Genomic DNA, 20,833 nt, shown 5'->3' with positions numbered 1-20,833 from the left:
CGGGGGCGAGCCGCAGACAGCCCGTGGGTTCAGAGCCTGATTTTGGAAAGAAAATTGAGGTGTGACATCACAAGGAAGCAGGTACATGATTGATTTGTGAGTATTTCCTATTTATCTGAACTAAGCAATTTTAAATCAGAGTAAAATATGATTTGCAATAAGAATAGAAGCACAGTTAAATTTTAATTAATACCTCTAGTTTAAGAAAATACTTAACTAATTGGCTAACTAAAGCAATAAAAATGGCTGGGGAGGTGATGAGCTGCAGCTGCAGTATGTGGGGCTGGTGGAACTTGTGTGATCCACGGCAAACACATTCGCAGTTATTGTCTGCAGCTCGAGGAACTTCAGCTTAGAGTTAATAAGCTGGAAGCTGAATTGTGGGCACTGCGATACATCAGGGAAGGGGAAAGTTACCTGGACACTTTGTTCCAGGAGGCAGTCACACCCCTTAGTCTTCTGATTTGGTCCATGGTCAGGGACAGGAGGATATGACTGTGAGTGAGGAAGGTTTGGGGATCAAGAAGGTAGAAATGGAGGAGCCTTTGTAATTGTCCAACAGGATTGAGGGTTTTGCAGCTTGTACTGATAAGCAAAGTGACCAAGGCACCATAGTACAAGAAGCCCTTCAAGCAGGGGGATTAAATAGGAACATAATGGTAGGAGTGAACAGTATAGTCAGGGGAATAGACACAGTTCTCTATAGCTGAAAGCTAGAATCCAGACAGCTGTGTCGCCTGGCAGGTGCCAGGGTTTGGGACATCTGCTTCAGTTGAAGAGGAACTTGTAATATAAGCGGGAGGATGCAGTAGTTGTACTCCAAGTAGGTAATGACAACATAGACAAGACTAGGAAAGAGGTTTTACTGAGGAGCATAAGAGTAGTAGAGGGAGTGTCGGGTCATGTGATGGGAGCAGTTATGTGATGGGAATGGAGTAAGAGGTGGCTGAAGACAGCTCCCATGATTTCTGTGGTTTATCCCTGTGGAATTTGCTGATGTTGGGTTGAAAGGTTCAGCTTTTTGACTGTCAGTGTTTTGGGGTTTGCTCTGATGCTCAAAATACATTTGAAATGTCTAAACCCAGAGGCAAACGCAATCAGAATGAAACCGGGCCTCGTGATTTATTGTCTGTGCCATCTGATATTAAAGCTGGTAACAACATAGCAACTTCCTACGCTGAATTTGATTCTGCCAGCACACTTGCTGACTTACAGAGCACTTCTCGCTGAATTTGCTGGACTCCGTTTGGAACTGCGTTCTTCTGTTGCCTCCTCCGATCAAAGGCTGCAGGATGTTGAGCAATCAGCTACTGATGCAAGCGACAGAATTGCAGCTCTAGAAATCTCCTGCCCCCAGCTGGAAGTCCAAAGTGCTAAATTGTTGACGAAGGAGAAGGAGAATCGCAGCCAAAGGCAAAATTTAAGAATTCTCTCGGTGCCCGAGGGTGCGGTACAACCTTTACTAAGGCACTTCTTTTGGAAGTTTTGGCAAGGAGACTTTCGATTCGCTGCCAGTAGTGCATAGAGCCCAGCACTCTTTGGTGTCACAGCCACAGCACACCAAGTCCCCAAGACCATTAATACTGAGACTGCATCACTATAGAGCGAAAGAGCAAACTATGCATCTGTCTAGAGAAAAAGGTCAACTATACTTTCGTGGAAGCAAGAAGCACATCTACCCTGACCTCAGCATGGGTCTAGCCCGGCGTTGTGGAGAATATAAATTTATTAAAGTCTTACTTCGTGAAACCAGGCTTAAATATGGCTTTCTCCCCCTGCTCACCTGCATGTAACTTTCAATGGAGCAAACAAGATTTTAAACACGCTGCAAAAAGCTTCAAAATCTTCAAGGACACAATTATACCTTCTCTTAATAATGTATAATTATATTAATATATCGTGACTTCATCCAGACAAAACAGTACTCAATACTTAATTAGGTAACTATGCATGATGGTTCTGTTACACAATAAGTTTTGTTGATTATACCAATCTCTTTGTATCTTATGTCCAAACTGCACTAATTGTAGGAAATTTTACATAAACCCTATGGGTGTGTAATTTTTTTACCTTTTACTACATGTGCAGTTGAATCTTTCTTTATATTCTCCCTCTCTTGTTGGGTACTAAACTGTTGCTTCGGACAGATTCTGCACCTTGCTTATCATATGCTGAGCTTTACAATGCTTTTGTTTGGGATATTTGATTGTATATTGCTTTAATGTGGGCTGTCTTTTTAAGAAACACTGGTAAGATAGATATGACTAATACGCTAACCGTGGAGGGTAGCATTCACCTCGTTTGGGAAGGTAATGGAAGCTTTTCTTTCTTTTTTCCCCTCATTCTATTTTTTCTCCCTTTTCTTCTCTCTTCCTTTTTCTCTTTCTCTTGTTCTTTTCCAAATATACAGATATATTTTCCTTTTGGACAGTTTTAACATTCTTTAGGTGGATAAGCTCTGGTTCAAAAATATTTAATCCTTTACTTGCAATGGTTAACCAATGGGGGCCATATGCTTTGATACGCTGTTATTATCATAATGTCCAATAATATTAAGGCCTCACTGGGTGGTTGTCCAATCCATTTTATCACATGGAGTGTGAAAGGTCTAAATCACCCAGTTAAAAGAAATAAAGTTCCCTCTCATATACACCATTTGAAAGTGGGCATTGCCTTCATGCAGGAAACTCAGTTACGTACATCTGACCACTTTCGAATGCAGAATGGTTGGGTTGGCAGATGTTTCATTCTAATTTTCATAGTAAAGCAAGAGTGCAGTAATTTTAATCCATAAAGGCATTCTCTTTGTTCACTCTCAGGTTATAGCTGACCCTATTGGCTGTTATGTTAGAGTACAAAGCAGATGTTTTAACTTATAGATCCTAGCTAATATACATGTGTCCAACTGGATACCCTTACGCCCTCACCTCAATGAATTTCGGGCTCGGCATGATACTGAACTCTTCTTCCGCCGTCTTCGTCTCCGGGCTCACTTCTTTGGGCAGGAGTCCTCTCCCAGTTCAACGGATCCTTTTACCCATCTTCAATATTCTCCCTCCACCTGGACCCCTCCCTCTGGATTCTTACCTTCTCTCGATCTTTTCATTGAGAACTGTCGGCGCGACATTAGTCGTCTCAATTTCTCTGCTCCTCTCACCCATTCTAACCTGTCTCTCTCTGAACTTACTGCACTCCATTCTCTCAGGTCCAACCCTGACATTGTCATCAAACCCGCTGACAAGGGTGGTGCTGTTGTTGTCTGGCGCACTGACCTCTACCACGCGGAGGCTGAGCGTCAACTCGCAGACACTTCCTCCTACCTCTCCCTGGACCATGACCCCACCACTGAACATCAAGCCATTGTTTCCAGGACTGTCACTGACCTCATCTCCTCTGGGGATCTCCCTCCCACAGCTTCCAACCTGATAGTTGCCCAACCTCGGACGGCCCGCTTCTATCTCCTACCCAAAATCCACAAACAGAACTGCCCCGGTAGACCGATCGTCTCAGCTTGCTCCTGCCCCACAGAACTCATTTCTCGTTATCTTGACTCCCTTCTCTCTCCCCTTGTCCAGTCCCTTCCCACCTACATCCGTGATTCCTCTGACACCTTACGTCACATCAACAATTTCCAGTTCCCTGGCCCCTACCGCTTCCTCTTCACCATGGACGTCCAATCCCTCTACACCTCCATCCCCCACCAGGATGGTCTGAGGGCCCTTAGCTTCTTCCTCGAACAGAGGCCCGAACAATCCCCATCCACCACTACTCTCCTCCGTCTGGCTGAACTTGTTCTCACGCTGAACAATTTCTCCTTCAACTCCTCTCACTTCCTCCAAATAAAAGGTGTGGCTATGGGTACCCGCATGGGCCCCAGCTATGCCTGTCTCTTTATGGGGTATGTGGAACATTCCTTGTTGCAGTCCTACTCCGGCCCCCTTCCACAACTCTTTCTCCGGTACATCGATGATTATTTCGGTGCTGCTTCATGCTCTCGTCAGGACTTGGAAAAATTTATTAATTTTGCTTCCAATCTCCACCCCTCCATCATTTTCACGTGGTCCATCTCTGACACTTCCCTTCCCTTCCTTGACCTCTCTGTCTCAATCTCTGGTGATAGACTGTCCACCAATATCCATTACAAACCCACCGACACCCACAGCTATCTCGACTACAGCTCCTCACACCCCACTTCCTGTAAGGACTCCATCCCATTCTCTCAGTTCCTTCGCCTCCGTCGCATCTGTTCCGATGATGCTACATTCAAAAACAGTTCCTCTGACATGTCCTCCTTCTTCCTTAACCGAGGTTTTCCACCCACGGTCGTTGACAGGGCCCTCAACCGTGTCCGGCCCATCTCCCGCGCATCCGCCCTCACTCCTTCTCCTCCCTCCCAGAAACATGATAGGGTCCCCCTTGTCCTCACTTATCACCCCACCAGCCTCCGCATTCAAAGGATCATCCTCCGCCATTTCCGCCAACTCCAGCATGATGCCACTACCAAACACATCTTCCCTTCACCCCCCTTATCGGCATTCCGTAGGGATCGCTCCCTCCGGGACACCCTGGTCCACTCCTCCATCACCCCCTACTCCTCAACCCCCTCCTATGGCACAACCCCTTGCCCACGCAAAAGATGCAACACCTGCCCCTTCACTTCCTCTCTCCTCACCGTCCAAGGACCCAAACACTCCTTTCAAGTGAAGCAGCATTTCACTTGCATTTCCCCCAACTTAGTCTACTGCATTCGTTGCTCCCAATGTGGTCTCCTCTACATTGGAGAGACCAAACGTAAACTGGGCGACCGCTTTGCAGAACACCTGCGGTCTGTCCGCAAGAATGACCCAAACCTCCCTGTCGCTTGCCATTTTAACACTCCACCCTGCTCTCTTGCCCACATGTCTGTCCTTGGCTTGCTGCATTGTTCCAGTGAAGCCCAACGCAAACTGGAGGAACAACACCTCATCTTCCGACTAGGGACTTTACAGCCTTCCGGACTGAATATTGAATTCAACAACTTTAGGTCGTGAGTCCCCTCCCCCATCCCCACCCCCTTTCTGTTTCCCCCTTCTCTTTTTTTTTTCCCAATAAATTATAAAGATTTTCCTTTTCCCACCTATTTCCATTATATAAAATAAAAAAAAAAAACCCACTAGAGCTATACCTTGAGTGCCCTACCATCCATTCTTAATTAGCACATTCGTTTAGATAATATCACCAACTTTATCTTTAACACCTATGTGTTCTATTGTACTATTGTTGTTGACATCTTTTGATATTCTGCTTCTATCACTGCTTGTTTGTCGCTACAACCACACCAACCCCCTCCACCTCTCTGTCTCTCTATCTCTCCGCCCCCCACACACACACCTTAAACCAGCTTATATTTCAGCTCTTTCCTGGACTCGATGATCATTGTTTCATTTCAAATTTTGTATTTTCCCTACCTGATTTGGACTCATATCATTTACTTCTTGGAGGAAAGTTTAATTGTGTTCTTAACCCAAATTTAGATCACTCATCCATAAAATGTGTTCCAACATCAAAATCGGCCTCAGCCATCAGTTGGTAGACTCTTGGTGTTTCCTATACCCGTCAGCAAGACAATACTCCTTTTTCTCTCCTGTTCACCATACCCATTCGATATTGACTATTTTTTTCCCTTCAGAAGAAGCTGCTCACTTTAATTCAATCTTGCACATACAATAGTTTTGTGATCTCTAATCATGTCCTCTTAGTTTTAGCAATACAATTCTATGACCATCCTGTTTCTCGTTCACCATGGCGTTTTGATGCTCTTCTTCTGGCAGTCCCGAATTTTACTAAATTCATTTCCTCACAAATATTTACTTTTATAGAATTTAATACTGCTCCAGATATTTATTTTGCTACTGTCTGGGAGAGTATGAAGGCTTACCTACGTGGACAAATTATTTCACATACTGATCAACTTAAATGCAATACCTCAAAATTGTCTCAATTGGTTGATCAAATTCTTTTAGCGGACCAGTAGTATGCTATTGCACCTAACCCAGTATTATACAAACAGCGATAAATACAAAAATAAAAACAAAAAACTGCGGGTGCTGGAAATACAAAACAAAAACAGAATTACCTGGAAAAACTCAGCAGGTCTGGCAGCATCAGCGGAGAAGAAAAAAGTTGACATTTTGAGTCCTCATGACCCTTCAACAGTTCTGTTGAAGGGTCATGAGGACTTGAAACATCAACTTTTTTCTTCTCCGCCGATGCTGCCAGACCTGCTGAGTTTTTCCAGGTAATTCTGTTTTTGTTTTGTATTATACAAACAGCGTCTGGCTCTACAGATTGAATTTGATGTTCTTTCCACTAAACAAACAGAAAAGCTTTATACTTAGATCACGTGGGAATTTTATGAGTATGATGAAAGAACCGGTAGGCTCCTGGCTCACCAGTTTTGCCAGTCCGCTTCCTCTCAACTTATTGTTGAAATTACCTCACCCAACAGGGTCAATCACCACCAGTCATCAGGAGATCAATGGTCAATTCAAACTTTTTTATTCCACTCTTTATACCTCAGACTCCTTTTCAGATCCTGATTTATTTCATTTTTTTTTGATAACATGGACATCCCATCTCTAACATCTGACTCTATGAATGCGTTAGAAGTACCCCTCTCCCAAGATGAAATACTAAAGGCAATTAAATTCATGTAAAATAATAAAGCACCAGAGCCTGATGGATTTCCAATAGAATTTCATTAAATACTCTTATCAAAACTTTCTCCATTATTACTGTCTGTTTTTGGAATGCTTTCTCTCTAAAACACTCCCTCTGCGTGAGGCATCTTTGTCTATTCTTTTAAAAAGGAATAAGGATCTTCTGCATTGCAGTCCATACCAGCCTATTTCCCTTTTAAAAAGTGGATGTCATGATAATCACTAACGCCTTAGCCCATTGTCTTGAACTTGTCCTTCCATCTGTTATTTCTCATGACCAGGCATGATTTTATACAGGGCAGGCAATCCTTCTCTAATCCAAGGCGTCTTTTCAATATTATTTATACACATTCAACTACTCCTCTCCCTGAGACTCTTATAACTATGGCTGCAGAGAAGGCTTTTGACACTAAAAACTAAGGCATACCAAATTGCAAAGTGGCAGGCTAGAAGATTGGGAAACTTTTAAAGATCAACAAAGGGTTACTAAAAAAAAATAAAAAGAGCAACGGTAAAGTATGAAAGAAAATTAGCGCAAAATGTAAACACTGATAGCAAAAGCTTCTACAAGTATATAAAAGGAAAGAGAGTAGCTAAAGTAAATGTTGGTCTCTTGGAGGACGAGACTGGGGAGTTAATAGTGGGGAACTCAGAAATGGCAGAGACGCTTAATCAATATTTTGCCTCAGTTTTCACAGTGGAGGACACGAGTACCACCCCAATAGTAACAGGTAGTGCAGAGGATATAGAGAAGGAGGAACTTAGAACAATCACCATCACTAGAGAAAAAGTATTGAGCAAACTATTAGGATTAAAGGGTGACAAGTCCCCAGGACCTGATGGCCTACATCCCAGGGCCTTAAAGGAAGTGGCAGCGGAGATAGTGGGTGCATTGGCTATAACATTTCAAAATTCCCTGGATTCTGGAAAGGTTCCAGTGGATTGGAAAAATGCAAATATAATGCCTTTTCAAAAAGGGGGGGAGGCAGAAGGTAGGAAACTATAGACCAGTTAGTTTAATGTCTGCCGTTAGGAAATTGTTAGAATCCATTATTAAGGAAGTAGTAATGGGGCATTTGGAAAGTCAAAATGCAGTCCGTCAGAATCAGCATGGTTTTATGAAGAGTAAATTGTGTTTGATTAATTTGCTAGAGTTCTTTGAAGATGTGACAAGCAAAGTGGATAATGGGAATCCTGTAGATGTAGTATATCTAGACTCCCAGAAGGCCTTTGATAAAGTGCCGCACAAAAGATTAATACACAAGATAAGATCACACAGAGTTAGTGGTAATATATTAGCTTGGATAGAGGATTGGCTAACCAACAGAAAGCAGAGAGTCAGGATAAATGGGTCTTTTTCTGGATGGCAAGCTGTAACTAGTGGGGTATCACAGGGTTTGGTCCATGGGCCCCAAATATTTATAATCTATATTAATGACTTGGATTCAGGGACAGAAGGTAATATAGCTAAATTTGCGGATTACACCAAAATAGGAGAGGAAGTAAGTTGCAATGAAGAAATAAGAAATTTACAATGGATATGGACAGGTTAGGTGAATGGGCCAAGATCTTTAATGTGGATAAGTGTAAGGTTATCCATTTTGGTCGGAAGAATAAAAAGGCAACTTATTATTTAAATGGAGAGAAACTTCAGAATGCTTCAGTGCAGAGGGATCTGGGTGTCCTCGTAAATGAATCACTGAAAGCTAGTATGCAGGTAGAGCAGGTAATAAGGAAGGCAAATGGAATTTTGGCATTTATTGCTAAAGGAATAGAGTATAAAAATAGGAAAGTGTTAATGCAACTGGACAAGGCATTTGGTGAGACCGTACCTGGTGTACAGTGCACAGTTTTGGTCCCCTTACTTGAGGAAGGATGTAGTTGCACTGGAGGTGGTTCAGAGGAGGTTCACGAGATAGATTCCAGAGATGTGGGGCTTGTCTAATGAGGAGAGGTTGAGCAGTTTAGGCCTATACTCGCTAGAGTTTAGAAGGACGAGAGGAGATCTAATTGAGGTATATGACATGCTAAAGAGGATAGACAAAGTAGACGCGGAGCTGATGTTTCCCCTTGTGGGGCATTCTAGAATGAGAGGCCATAGTTTTAGGCTAAGAGGTGATAGATTTAAATCAGAGATGAGGAGGAATTCCTCTTCTCAAAGGGTCGTGAATCAGTGGAATTCACGACCTCAGAGTGCAGCGGATGCCAGGATGCTGAATAAATTTAAGGAGAAGATAGACAGATTTTTAATTAGTAATGGGTTGAAAGGTTATAGGAAGGGGGCAGGAAATTGGAGTTGAGGCCGAAATGAGATCAGCCATGATTGCAATGAATGGCGGGGCAGGCTTGAGGGGCCGAATTGCCTGCTCCTGCTCCTAGTTCTTATGTTCTTTTGGCACTGTGGAACGGGACTACCTTTTCTTCATTCTTCAAAAATTTGGATTTGGACCCACTTTTATAAAATGGATTAAACTATTGTATTCCTCACCAGTTACTTCAGTACGTACAAATAATATCCACTCTAAACTCTTTGATAAGGTACCAGATAGGGCTGCCCCCCTTCCCTCCTACTTTCCACTGTTGTTATTGAACTCCTGGCAATTTCACTGCTATGGAGATATACAGAGGAGTTGAGCAGAAACTCTCCCAATATGCTAATGACCTGCTTCTATACATCTCTGATCCGGCCTCATCTCCCACATATTTTCCCTATTCTTGACTGATTATGTCATATTTCAGGTTTTAAAATTAATCTGCAGTAGAGTGAAATGTTTCCTATTAACTCTATTGTGAAGAGTTAGCTTCTTTCTTCCCTTCCGGGTCTCAGTAAACACTTTTAAATATTTAGGAATTTTAGTTACTTGATTCCTTGGAGACTTTATTAAGCTCAACTTTGACCCTTTGTTGGAATGTATAAGCAGGACTTAGCACGTTAGTCTAGCTTACCCATTTCTTTAGTGACATTAGTCGTCTCAATTTCTCTGCTCCTCTCACCCATTCTAATCTCTCTCTCTCTGAACTTACTGCACTCCGTTCTCTCAGGCCCAACCCCAACATTGTCATCAAACTCGCTGTGCTGTTGTTGTCTGGCGCACTGACCTCTACCTCGCGGAGGCTGAGCGTCAACTCGCAGACACTTCCTCCTACCTCTCCCTGGACCATGACCCCACCACTGAACATCAAGCCATTGTTTCCAGGACTGTCACTGACCTCATCTCCTCTGGGGATCTTCCTCCCACAGCTTCCAACCTGATAATCGCCCAAACTCGTCGGCCCGCTTCTATCTCCTACCCAAAATCCACAAACAGAACTGTCCCGACAGACCGATCATGTCAGCCTGTTCCTGCCCCACGGAACTCATTTCTCGTTATCTTGACTCCCTTCTCTCTCCCCTTGTCTAGTCCCTTCCCACCTACATCTGTGATTCATCTGACACCTTACGTCACATCAACAATTTCCAGTTCCCTGGCCCCAACCGCTTCCTCTTCACCATTGACGTCCAATTCCTCTACACCTCCATCCCCCACCAGGATGGTCTGAGGGCCCTTAGTTTCTTCCTCGAACAGAGGCCCGAACAATCCCCATCCACCACTACTCTCCTCCGTCTGGCTGAACTTGTTCTCACACTGAACAATTTCTCCTTTAACTCCTCTCACTTCCTCCAAATAAAAGGTGTGGCTATGGGTACCCGCATGGGCCCCAACTATGCCTGTCTCTTTATGGGATATGTGGAACATTCCTTGTTCCAGTCCTACTCTAGTCCCCTCCCACAACTCTTTCTCCGGTACATCGATGATTACTTCGGTGCTGCTTCATGCTCTCATTGGGACTTGGAAAAATTTATTAATTTTGCTTCCAATCTCCACCCCTCCATCATTTTCACATGGTCCACCTCTGACACTTCCTTTCTCTTCCTTGACCCCTCTGTCTCAATTTCTGGTGATAGACTGTCCACCAATATCCATTACAAGCCTACCAACTCCCACAGCTACCTTGACTACAGCTCCTCACACCCTACTTCCTGTAAGGACTCCATCCCATTCTCTCAATTCCTTCGCCTCCGTCCTGATGATGCTACTTTCAAAATCAGTTCCTCTGACATGTCCTCCTTCTTCCTTAACCGAGGTTTTCCACCCACGGTCGTTGACAGGGCCCTCAACCGTGTCCGGCCCATCTTCCACGCATCCACCCTCACGCCTTCTCCTCCCTCCCAGAAACATGATAGGGTCCCCCTTGTCCTCACTTATCACCCCACCAGCTTCCGCATTCAAAGGATCATCCACCGCCATTTCCGCCAACTCCAGCATGATGCCACCACCAAACACATCTTACCTTCACCCCTCCGGCTGCATTCTGTAGGGATCGTTCCCTCTGGGACACCCTGGTCCACTCCTCCATCACCCCCTACTCCTCAACTCCCACCTATGGCACCTCCCCATGCCCATGCAAAAGATGCAACACCTGCCCCTTCACTTCCTCTCTCCTCACCGTCCAAGGGCCCAAACACTCCTTTCAAGTGAAGCAGCATTTCACTTGCATGTCCCCTAACTTGGTCTACTGCATTCGTTGCTCCCAATGCGGTCTCCTCTACATTGGAGAGACCAAACGTAAACTGGGAGACCGCTTTGCAGAACACCTGCGGTCTGTCCGCAAGAATGACCCAAACCTCCCTGTCGCTTGCCATTTTAACACTCCACCCTGCTCTCTTGCCCACATGTCTGTCTTTGGCTTGCTGCATTGTTCCAGTGAAGCCCATGCAAACTGGAGGAACAGCACCTCATCTTCCGACTAGGCCCTTTACAGCCTTCCGGACTGAATACTGAATTTAACAACTTAATATCTTGAACTCCCTCCTCCATCCCCACCCACTTTCCGTTTCTTCCCCCTTCCTTTTGTTTTTTCCAATAATTTATATAGATTTTTCTTTTCCCACCTATTTCCATTATTTTTAAATCTATATCTTTTATGCCCTGTTAGTTTTCCACCCCCACCCCCCAAGAGCTGTACCTTGAGTGTCCTGCCATCCATTCTTAATTAGCACATTCGTTTAGATAATATCACCACCTTCAACACCTCTTTGTTCTTCTGTCTGTGACATCTTTTGATTATCTGCTCCTATCACTGCTTGCTTGTCCCTACAACCACCACCCCACCCCAACTTCTTCCCCCACACCTTAAACCAGCTTATATTTCACCCCTCTCCTAATATTCACTCAGTTCTGTTGAAGGGTCATGAGGACTCGAAATGTCAACTCTTTTCTTCTCCGCCGATGCTGCCAGACCTGCTGAGTTTTTCCAGGTAATTCTGTTTTTGTTTTACCCATTTCTTTAGTTGGTCATATAAATTCTGTAAAGATGAATATTTTGCCAAAATTTCTATATTTATTTCAGGCATTCCATTGGTTATTCCCAAACATTTTTTTTGTTGGAATAGACCAATTGACTTCTTTCTTCATTTAGAATAAGAAAACATCTAGAATTCATAAAGTTGTTCTACAAAGTCCCAAGCATTTAGGTGGTAGGCACTGTCAAAGTTTCAGTTTTATTATTGGTCTGCTAATATCCATATTTCTTTTTGGCTTAATTTGGACTCGCCTAGTTTAGCGTGGGTGCAATTGGAGGCAGCCTCCTGTCAATCCACATCTCTGCCTGCTCTGTTATGCTCGTCTATTCCTTTCTCAACCTGTCACTTTTCTTCAAACCCTATTGTTAGACAGTCACTTAACATTTGGACCCAGTTCAGAACACACTTTGGGCTATAATCTCCCACTTTACGCAGCCCTATTAATGCAAACCATTTATTTCCACCATCATTAGGAGATTCTGCCTTTCAAGTCTGGCATGCGAGAGGCATAAAAACCCTTGCTAATGTATACATTGATAATATTTTTGCTTCTTTTGATTCTCTCTCGGAAATATGATCTGCCCCACACACACTTCTTTCACTATTTACAAATCAGAGATTTTGGATGGAAAAAAGATCAGTTTCCTTCATTTCCCCCTAAATCATCGATAGATCCTATGTTAGAATTAAATCCTTTTGTAAGGGGGTTCATTTCCAAATTGTATTCTCTAATTTTTTCTCTACATTGCCCTTTGCTTTCTATCTTAAAAACTCTTTGGGAGCAAATCTTTGACTCAGACCTAAGAGAAGCGAACTGGGAGTCTATTCTCTCTCGTGTACATTCCTCACCTGTATGTGCAAGACATGGATTGCTACAATTTAAAATCTTACATCATGTCCATTTATCCAAGATGAAATTATCTAAGATTTATCCAAATTTTGATCCAACCTGTGATAAACGTAATACTGCCCCAACCTCTTTAATTCATATGTACTGGCCGTGTCCTAAATTAGCTTTGTTTGGGACAATAATTTTTAGATCGCTCTTAACATATTTTCAGTAGCAACATTGAACCTTCTCCTATTACAGCACTCTTTGCAGTGGAACCAAATGGCATCCGTCTTACAAAAATTCAGACTGATGCACTTGCCTTTTCAACATTAACGGCTAGACGCATTATTTTAAATTGGAAACAGTCTGCCCTGCCTTCTTTTACTAATTGGATACCAACTGCCCAAACATCTTTAGCTGCTTCATCAATGATATTCCTTCCAACATAAGGTCAGAAGTGGAGGTGTTCGCTGATGATTGCACAATGTTCAGCACCATTCACGACTCCTCAGATACTGAAGCAGTCCATGTCCAAATGCAGCAAGACCTGGACAATATCCAGGCTTCGGCTGACAAGTGGCAAGTAACATTCGGGCCACACAAGTGTCAGGCAATGACTATCCCCAACAAGAGAGAATCCAACCATCGCCCTTGATGTTCAATAGCATTACCATCACTAAATCCCCTACTATCAACATCCTGGGGGTTACCATTGACCAGAAACTGAACTGGACTAGCCATATAAATACTGTAGCTACAAGAGCAGATCAAAGGCTAGGAATCATACGACGAGTAACTCGCCTCCTGACTCCCCAAAGCCTGTCCACCATAAGGCACAAGTCAGGAGTGTGATGGAATACTCCCCACTTGGCTGGATGAGTGCAGCTCCCACAACACTCAAGAAGTTTGACATCATCGAGGACAAAGCAGCCCGCTTGATTGGCTCCACACCCACAAACATTCACTCCCTCCACCACCAACGCACAGTAGCTGCAGTGTGTACCATCTACAAGATGCACTGCAGGAATTCACCAAGGCTCCTTCGACAGCACCTTCCAAACCCATGACCACCACCACCTAGAAGGACAAGGGCATCAGATAGTTGGGAACACCACCACCTGGAAGATCCCTTCCAAGTCACTCATCATCCTGACTTGGAAATATATCGCCGTTCCTTCACTGTTACTGGGTCAAAATCCTGGAATTCCCTCTCTAACAGCACTGTGGACTGCAGCGGTTCAAGAAGGCAGCCCACCACCACCTTCTCAAGGGCAACTAGGGATGGGCAATAAATGCTGGCCCAGCCAGCGAAGCCCACATCCCATGAATGATTTTTAAAAAAATGTGACCTTATGCAGAATCTTAAAACTTGAGAAAATAAAGTACACTATAAGTGGCCCCACTGATGGGTTTTATGTAGCTTGGCAACCTTTCTTCGATTACTTTGAGGAAATACAGCTCTCTACTTTCATATAACTGACCCTAATTAGGTTGTATGTATTATATCAGGTGAAACTATATCTGACCTGTTTTTGTGACTGGATGCCTGTGTCCAGTGGGGTTCCATAGAGATCGGTGTTGGGTCCCTTGCTGTTTGTGGTATATATAAACGATTTAGACTTGAATGTAGGAGGGTTGATCGGTACGTTCACGGATGTTACGAAAATTGGTGGGGTGGTAAATAGTGAGGAGGATAGCCTTAGATTACAGGAGGAGATAGACGGACTGGTCAGATGGGCTGATCAGTGGCAAATGCAATTTAATCTGGATAAGTGTGAGGTGATACACTTGGGCAGGACAAACAAGGCACGGAAATACACGATGAATGGTAGGATCCTGGGAAGTAGCAAAGGTCGGGGGGACCTTGGTGTGCATGTCCATCGGTCCCTTAAGGTAACAGGTAGATAAGGTGGTTAAGAAGGCATATGGGATACTTGCCTTAATTAGCCGAGGCATAGAGTATAAGAGCAGGGAGGTCATGCTGGAACTGTATCAAACACTGGTTAGGCCATAGCTAGAGTATTGTGTGCAGTTCTGGAATCGACATTATAGGAAGGATGTGACTGCACTAAAGAGAGTGCAGAGGAGAATTACCAGGATGTTGCCTGGGCTGGAGAGTTTTAGTTATGAGGAGGGATTGGATAGACTGGGGTTATTTTCCAGCAGAGGACATTGATGGGGGACATGATTGAGGTGTATAATATTATGAGGGGCACAGATAGGGTAGACAGGAAAGAACTTTTCCCCTTGGTGGAGGGATCAATAACCAGGGGGCATAGATTTAAGGTAAGGAGCAGGAGGTTTAGAGGGGATGCGAGCAAGAATTTTTTCACCCAGAGGGTAGTGGGAATCTGGAACTCACTGCCTGAAAGGGTGGTAGAGGCAGAAACCCTCATAACATTTAAGAAGTATTTGGATGTGCACACACAATGCCCATGGCATACAAGGCTATGGGCCTACTGCTGGAAAATGGGATTAGAATAGTTAGGTACCTCTATGATTCTATGACCATTGATTGTTGTTGATTTTATTATTTATTTTTTGGATGGTAGGGGAGTTTTTTTTTCTTTTTCCTTTCTTCTTTTTCATACTTCTCTTTTCCTTTCTTTCTCTTCCAAATGTAAGCGTATTGAATTATTGCTCTACTGTAAGCTTTTCTTTTGTACGGTTACTCATTATGACTGTTGTTAATTTTTTTGCTTTTAAAAAATAAAGAAGAAAAAAAAGAAAAAAAATACTTGGGGAGCATGAGCAGCTAAGGGCTAGATTAAAAAGCAGAATCGCATGGTAATAATCTCTGGATTATTACCTGAGCCACGAGCAAATTGGCATAGGGTAAATAAGATTAGGGAGTTGAATGTGTGGCTCAAAAATTGGTGTGGGAGAAATGGGTTTCAATTAATGGGGCCCTGGCACCAGTACTGGCAAAACTGGGAGCTGTACCGTTGCGATGGTCTTCACTTGAACAGTCCTGGCGAGTTACATAACTAGGACAGTAGAAAGGGCTTTAGACTAATGGTGGGAGTGAGGAATCATGGGCGGGAAGATGTGGTAAATTAAAGGGGAAGGACAAGACAAGAGCCAAGTAGCAATAAGGATAATGATAATCAGAGGATGGCAGGAAGGGACAGAGTGTACAAACTTGAGAGTGTGAAAGCAGATAAGACCAGAGTTTACAAACATAGTAAAAAGACAGAACTAAAGGCTCTTTATCCGAATGTCTGTAGCATTCATAACAAAACAGGTGAATTGTGAGCTCAAATAGAAATAAATATGTATGATCTGATAGCCATTACTAAGAAGTGGCTGTAAGGTGATCAAGGTTGGAGCCTTCAAGGGTACTTGACGTTCTAGAAGGACAGGAGGCTGGGAAAAGGTGATGGGGTTGCTCTGTTAATTAAGGATGACATTACAATTGAGAGATGACCTTAGTTCTAAAGATCAAGATGTCGAATCAGTTCAGGTAGAGAAAAGAAATAGCAAGGGTAAGAAGTCACTTGTCAGAGTAGTTTATATGCCCCCCTAACAGTAGCTACAATGTAGGACGGAGTAGACAGACAGAAATAATTGGGACTTTTAAGAAAGGTACGACAATAATCATGGGCGATTATAATCTACATATCGATTGGATGGATCAGATTGTCAAAGGTTACCTGGAAGACGAGTTCATAGAGTGTTTTCGGAACAATTTCTTAGGGCAGTACTTATAGCTAAAGAGAGTGTGGGCTATTCTAGACCCAATATGCAATAAGACAGGATTAATGAATGACTTCAAAATAAAGAAGCCACTGGGTAGCAATGATCATAACATGATTGAATTTCAAATTCAGTTTGAGGGGGAGAAAAGTGGCTCCAAGACTCATGCTCCTTGATCATTTGCTTATTCCCTTAAAGTGACATCACATTAGCACTGAACGGATATACTGTGTCTGTCTTTATTGTAGATGACACAACATTCCAGAAATATTTGTAAATCAAGAGTGAAAGAGCGGAAGAATCTTAAAACAATTACAATCACCAGGAATAGGGCACTGAGAAAACTATTAGAACTAAAGGCTGACAAGTCCCCAGGTTCTGATGCATTTTACCCTTGGGTTGTAAAAGAAGTTGCTGCTGAGATAGTAGAAAGTTCCCATCAGCTTTGAAAATAGCAAATGTAACTCTATTCAGAGAGGGAGACTGAAAACAGGAGAAAGGAAACTACAGGCCAGTTAGCCTAATATCTGTCCTAGGAATAAATGCTAGAATCTATTATTAAGGAGAGTATAATGTAGAAAACCTTGATGCAATCAGGCAGAGTCAACAAGATTCTGCAAAAAAGAAATCATGGGTAGAAACTTCGGCTCGGCGAGCGGGGGCGGGGCCCACTCGCCAAAAAGTAAAATGACACGGGGTGACATCAGGAATGCGTCCCGACATTACCGCGCGTCATTCAAATTCTCACTTCGGCGGGCGTGCATCCGATTCGGATGTAAAAGCAATAGAGTTGTTGTGGTGGGTGATTTTAACTTTCCCTATATTGACTGGGAATCTTTAGTGCTTGGGGTTTGGATGGTGCAGAATTTATAAGGTGCATCCAGGAGGGCTTCCTGAGACGATATGTAGATAGTCCAACTAGGGAAGGGGCAATACTGGACCTGGTATTAGGGAATGAACCCGGCCAGGTGGTCGAAGTTTCAGTAGTGGAGCATTTCGGGAGAAGTGACCATAATTCAGTAAGTTTCAAGGTACTGGTGGATAAGGATAACAGGAGTCCTCAGGTTAAGGTGCTTAATTAGGGGAAGGCTAATTATAACAATATTAGGCAGGAACTGAGGAATCTAGACTGGAGGCGGATACTTGAGGGCAAATCAACAACTGACATACGGGGGGCTTTCAAACGTCAGTCGATAAGAATTCAGGACCGGCATGTTCCTGCTAGGATGAAGGATAAGCATGGCAAGTTTCAGGAACCTTGAATAACGAAGGATATTGTGAGATCAGTCAAAAAGAAAAGTGAAGCATTGGTAAGGGCTAGAAGGCTGGGAACAGATAAAGCCCATGGAGAATATAAAGAAAGTAGGAAGAAACTTAAGCAAGGAGTCAGGAGGGCTAAAAGGGGTCATGAAAAGTCACTGGCAACCAGGATTAAGGAAAATCCCAAGACCTTTTATACATATGTAAAAAACAAGAGGGTAGCCAGGGAAAGGGTAGGCCCACTCAGGGACAGAAGTGGGAATGTGTGTGTGGAGCCAGAAGAAATGGGAGAGATACTAAATGAATATTTCTCATCAGTATTCACCAAAGAGAATGACTTAGTGGTCGATTTGTCTAGGGAAGAGCGTGTAGATAGCCTGGATCATGTTGAGATCAAAAAAGAGATGTTAGGCTTCTTGAAGAATATTAAGGTGGATAAGTCCCCAGGGCCAGATGGGATCAACCCCAGAGTACTGAGGGAGGCAAGGGAGATTGCTGGGGCCTTGACAGAAATCTTTGTAACCTCACTGGCTACGGATGAGGTCCCAGAGGACTGGAGAAAGGCCAATGTTGTTCCATTGTTTTTAAGAAGGGTAGCAGGGATAATCCAGGAAATTACAGGCCGGTGAGCCTTACGTCAGTGGTAGGGAAATTATTGGAGAAGATACTTTGTGACAAGATTTACTACCATTTGGGCGTATTAGTGAGCGGCAGCATGGTTTTGTGAAGGGGAGGTCGTGTCTCACTAACTTGATCGAGTTTTTCGAGGAAGTGACAAAGATGATCGACGATGGAAGGGCAGTGGATGTTATATACATAGATTTCAGTAAGGCCTTTGACAAGGTCCCTCATGGCAGACTGGTACAGAAGATAAAGTCATAGGGGATCAGAGGTGAGCTGGCAAGATGGATACAGAATTGGCTTGGTCATAGAAGACAGAGGGTAGCAGTGGAAGGGTGCTTTTTTGAATGGAGAGCTATGACTAGTGGAGTTCTGCAGGGATCAGTGCTGGGACCTTTGCTGTTTGTAGTATACATAAATGATTTGGAGGAAAATGTAACTGAACTAATTAGTAAGTTTGCAGATGACCCTAAGGTTGGAGGAGTTGCAGATAGTGAAGAGGATTGTCAAAGGATACAACGGGATATAGATCGGTTGGAGACTTGGGCGGAGAAATGGCAGGTGGAGTTTAATCCAGACAAATGTGAGGTAATGCATTTTGGAAGGTCTAATACAGGCAGGAATTATACAGTATAAATGGCAGAACCCTTAAGTGCATCGACGAGCAGAGGGATCTGGGTGTACAGGTCCACAGGTCACTGAAAGTGGCAACGCAGGTGGATAAGGTAGTAGGAAGGCATATGACATGCTTGCCTTCATTAGCAGGGATACTGAGTATAAAAGCTGGGAAGTCATGCTGCAGTTGTATAGAACCTTGGTTAGGCCAGAATTGGAATATTGCGTACAATTCTGGTCGCCACATTACCAGAAGGATATGGAGGCGTTGGAGAGGGTGCAGAGGAGGTTTACCAGGATGCTGCCTGGTCTGGAGGTTATTAGCTATAAGGAAAAGTTGGAGAAACTCGGATTGTTCTCACTAGAGCGACGGAGATTGAGGGGCGACTTGATAGAAGTTTATAAAATTATGAGTGGCATGGACAGAGTAGATAGTCAGAAGCTTTTTCCCAGGGTGGAAGAGTTAATTACTAGGGGACATAGATTTAAGGTGAGAGGAGAAAACTATAGAGATGTGCGGGGCAAGTTTTTTACGCAGAGGGTAGTGAGTGTCTGGAATTCGCTGCCAGAGGAGGTGGTGGAAGCAGGTACGATAGTGGTGTTTAAGAGGCAACTTGACAAATACATGAATAGGATGTGAATAGAGGGATACGGACCCCAGAAGTGCAAAATGTTTTAGTTGACAGGCAATATGATCTTGCGGGGCCGAAGGGCCTGTTCCTGTGCTGTACTTTTCTTTGTTCTTTGTTCTAACTGTCAAAGGCCTATTCAGGCCATTTAGCAATCCATTAAATCATTGATCTGAGCTGCCCATCTAACCTTAAGGTTGGCGGGCAGGCGAAGAGCCCAGGCGGCCTTCGCATTTTTCATGGAGCCTCATCCATGGGCAAGATGAGGTTTCATGAAGCTTTTTAAAGTGTTGGAAAAATTTTTATTAACGTTAATGCACATGTCCCAGCTCATGTGACAGTTTCACATGAGGGGACATGTCCTTAAAATTTTTTTCTTCCTTTATTCAATGTTTTATACTTGAAACTAATCTCCCTGAGGCACCTCTGTGCCTCAGGGAGATTTCTGCGCTCTTTCGTGCGCACACGCAAAAGATCGCACTCCCTAACACAGCCTACTCCCTCTGCCTGCACAGGGAGCTCTCGGCCTTAATTGGTCTACCCACGTAAAATGGCTGCGTGCCCGCCCGCCCCCACCCCCCACCCAACCCCGACGGGGAGAAAATTCTCCCCCATGTTTGGTTAATTTATTAGTTATTTGAGGAAGCAACAAACAATGTAGATAAAGGGGAACTGTAAATGTAGTGTATCTGGATTTCCAAAAGCATTTGATAGGTCCTAGATCAAAGATTACTACACAAAATAAGAATTCATGGTGTAGGGGTTAACATATTAGTATGGATAGAGGATTGTTTAGCTAAAAGGAAGCAGAGAGTAGTGATAAATTAGTCATTTTCGGGTTGGCAAGCTGTAACCAGTGGAGTGCCACGGGGATCAGTGCTGGGGATTCAACTCTTTACAATTTGCATCAATGACACTTGTGAAGAGGACATAAGGAGTCCACAAAGGGATAGATAGGTTGAGTGGATGGGCAAAAATTTGGCAGATGGAGTATAATGTGGGAAAATGTAAACTTGTCCACTTTGGCAAGAAGAATAAAAAAGCAGCATATTATTTAAATGGAGAGAGATTGCAGAACTCTGCAGTACATGGAGATCTGGGTATCCTGATACATGAATCACAAAATGATAGTATGCAG

The 20,833-nt window shown here is 43.5% G+C and overlaps 1 protein-coding gene across 3 annotated transcripts in view; it reads right to left on the bottom strand.

The window, feature by feature from the left end:
• nipal3 (NIPA like domain containing 3) overlaps window positions 1–20,833 on the bottom strand; it is a 94,815-nt gene that overhangs the window by 43,668 nt on the left and 30,314 nt on the right. The window lies entirely within an intron of this gene.

The sequence above is a fragment of the Carcharodon carcharias genome, chromosome 19, assembly GCF_017639515.1.
Source record: "Carcharodon carcharias isolate sCarCar2 chromosome 19, sCarCar2.pri, whole genome shotgun sequence".
Classification (NCBI taxonomy): domain Eukaryota; kingdom Metazoa; phylum Chordata; class Chondrichthyes; order Lamniformes; family Lamnidae; genus Carcharodon; species Carcharodon carcharias.
Note: the sequence above shows the minus strand (reverse complement) of the source record. Positions and strands in the feature narration are given on the sequence as shown.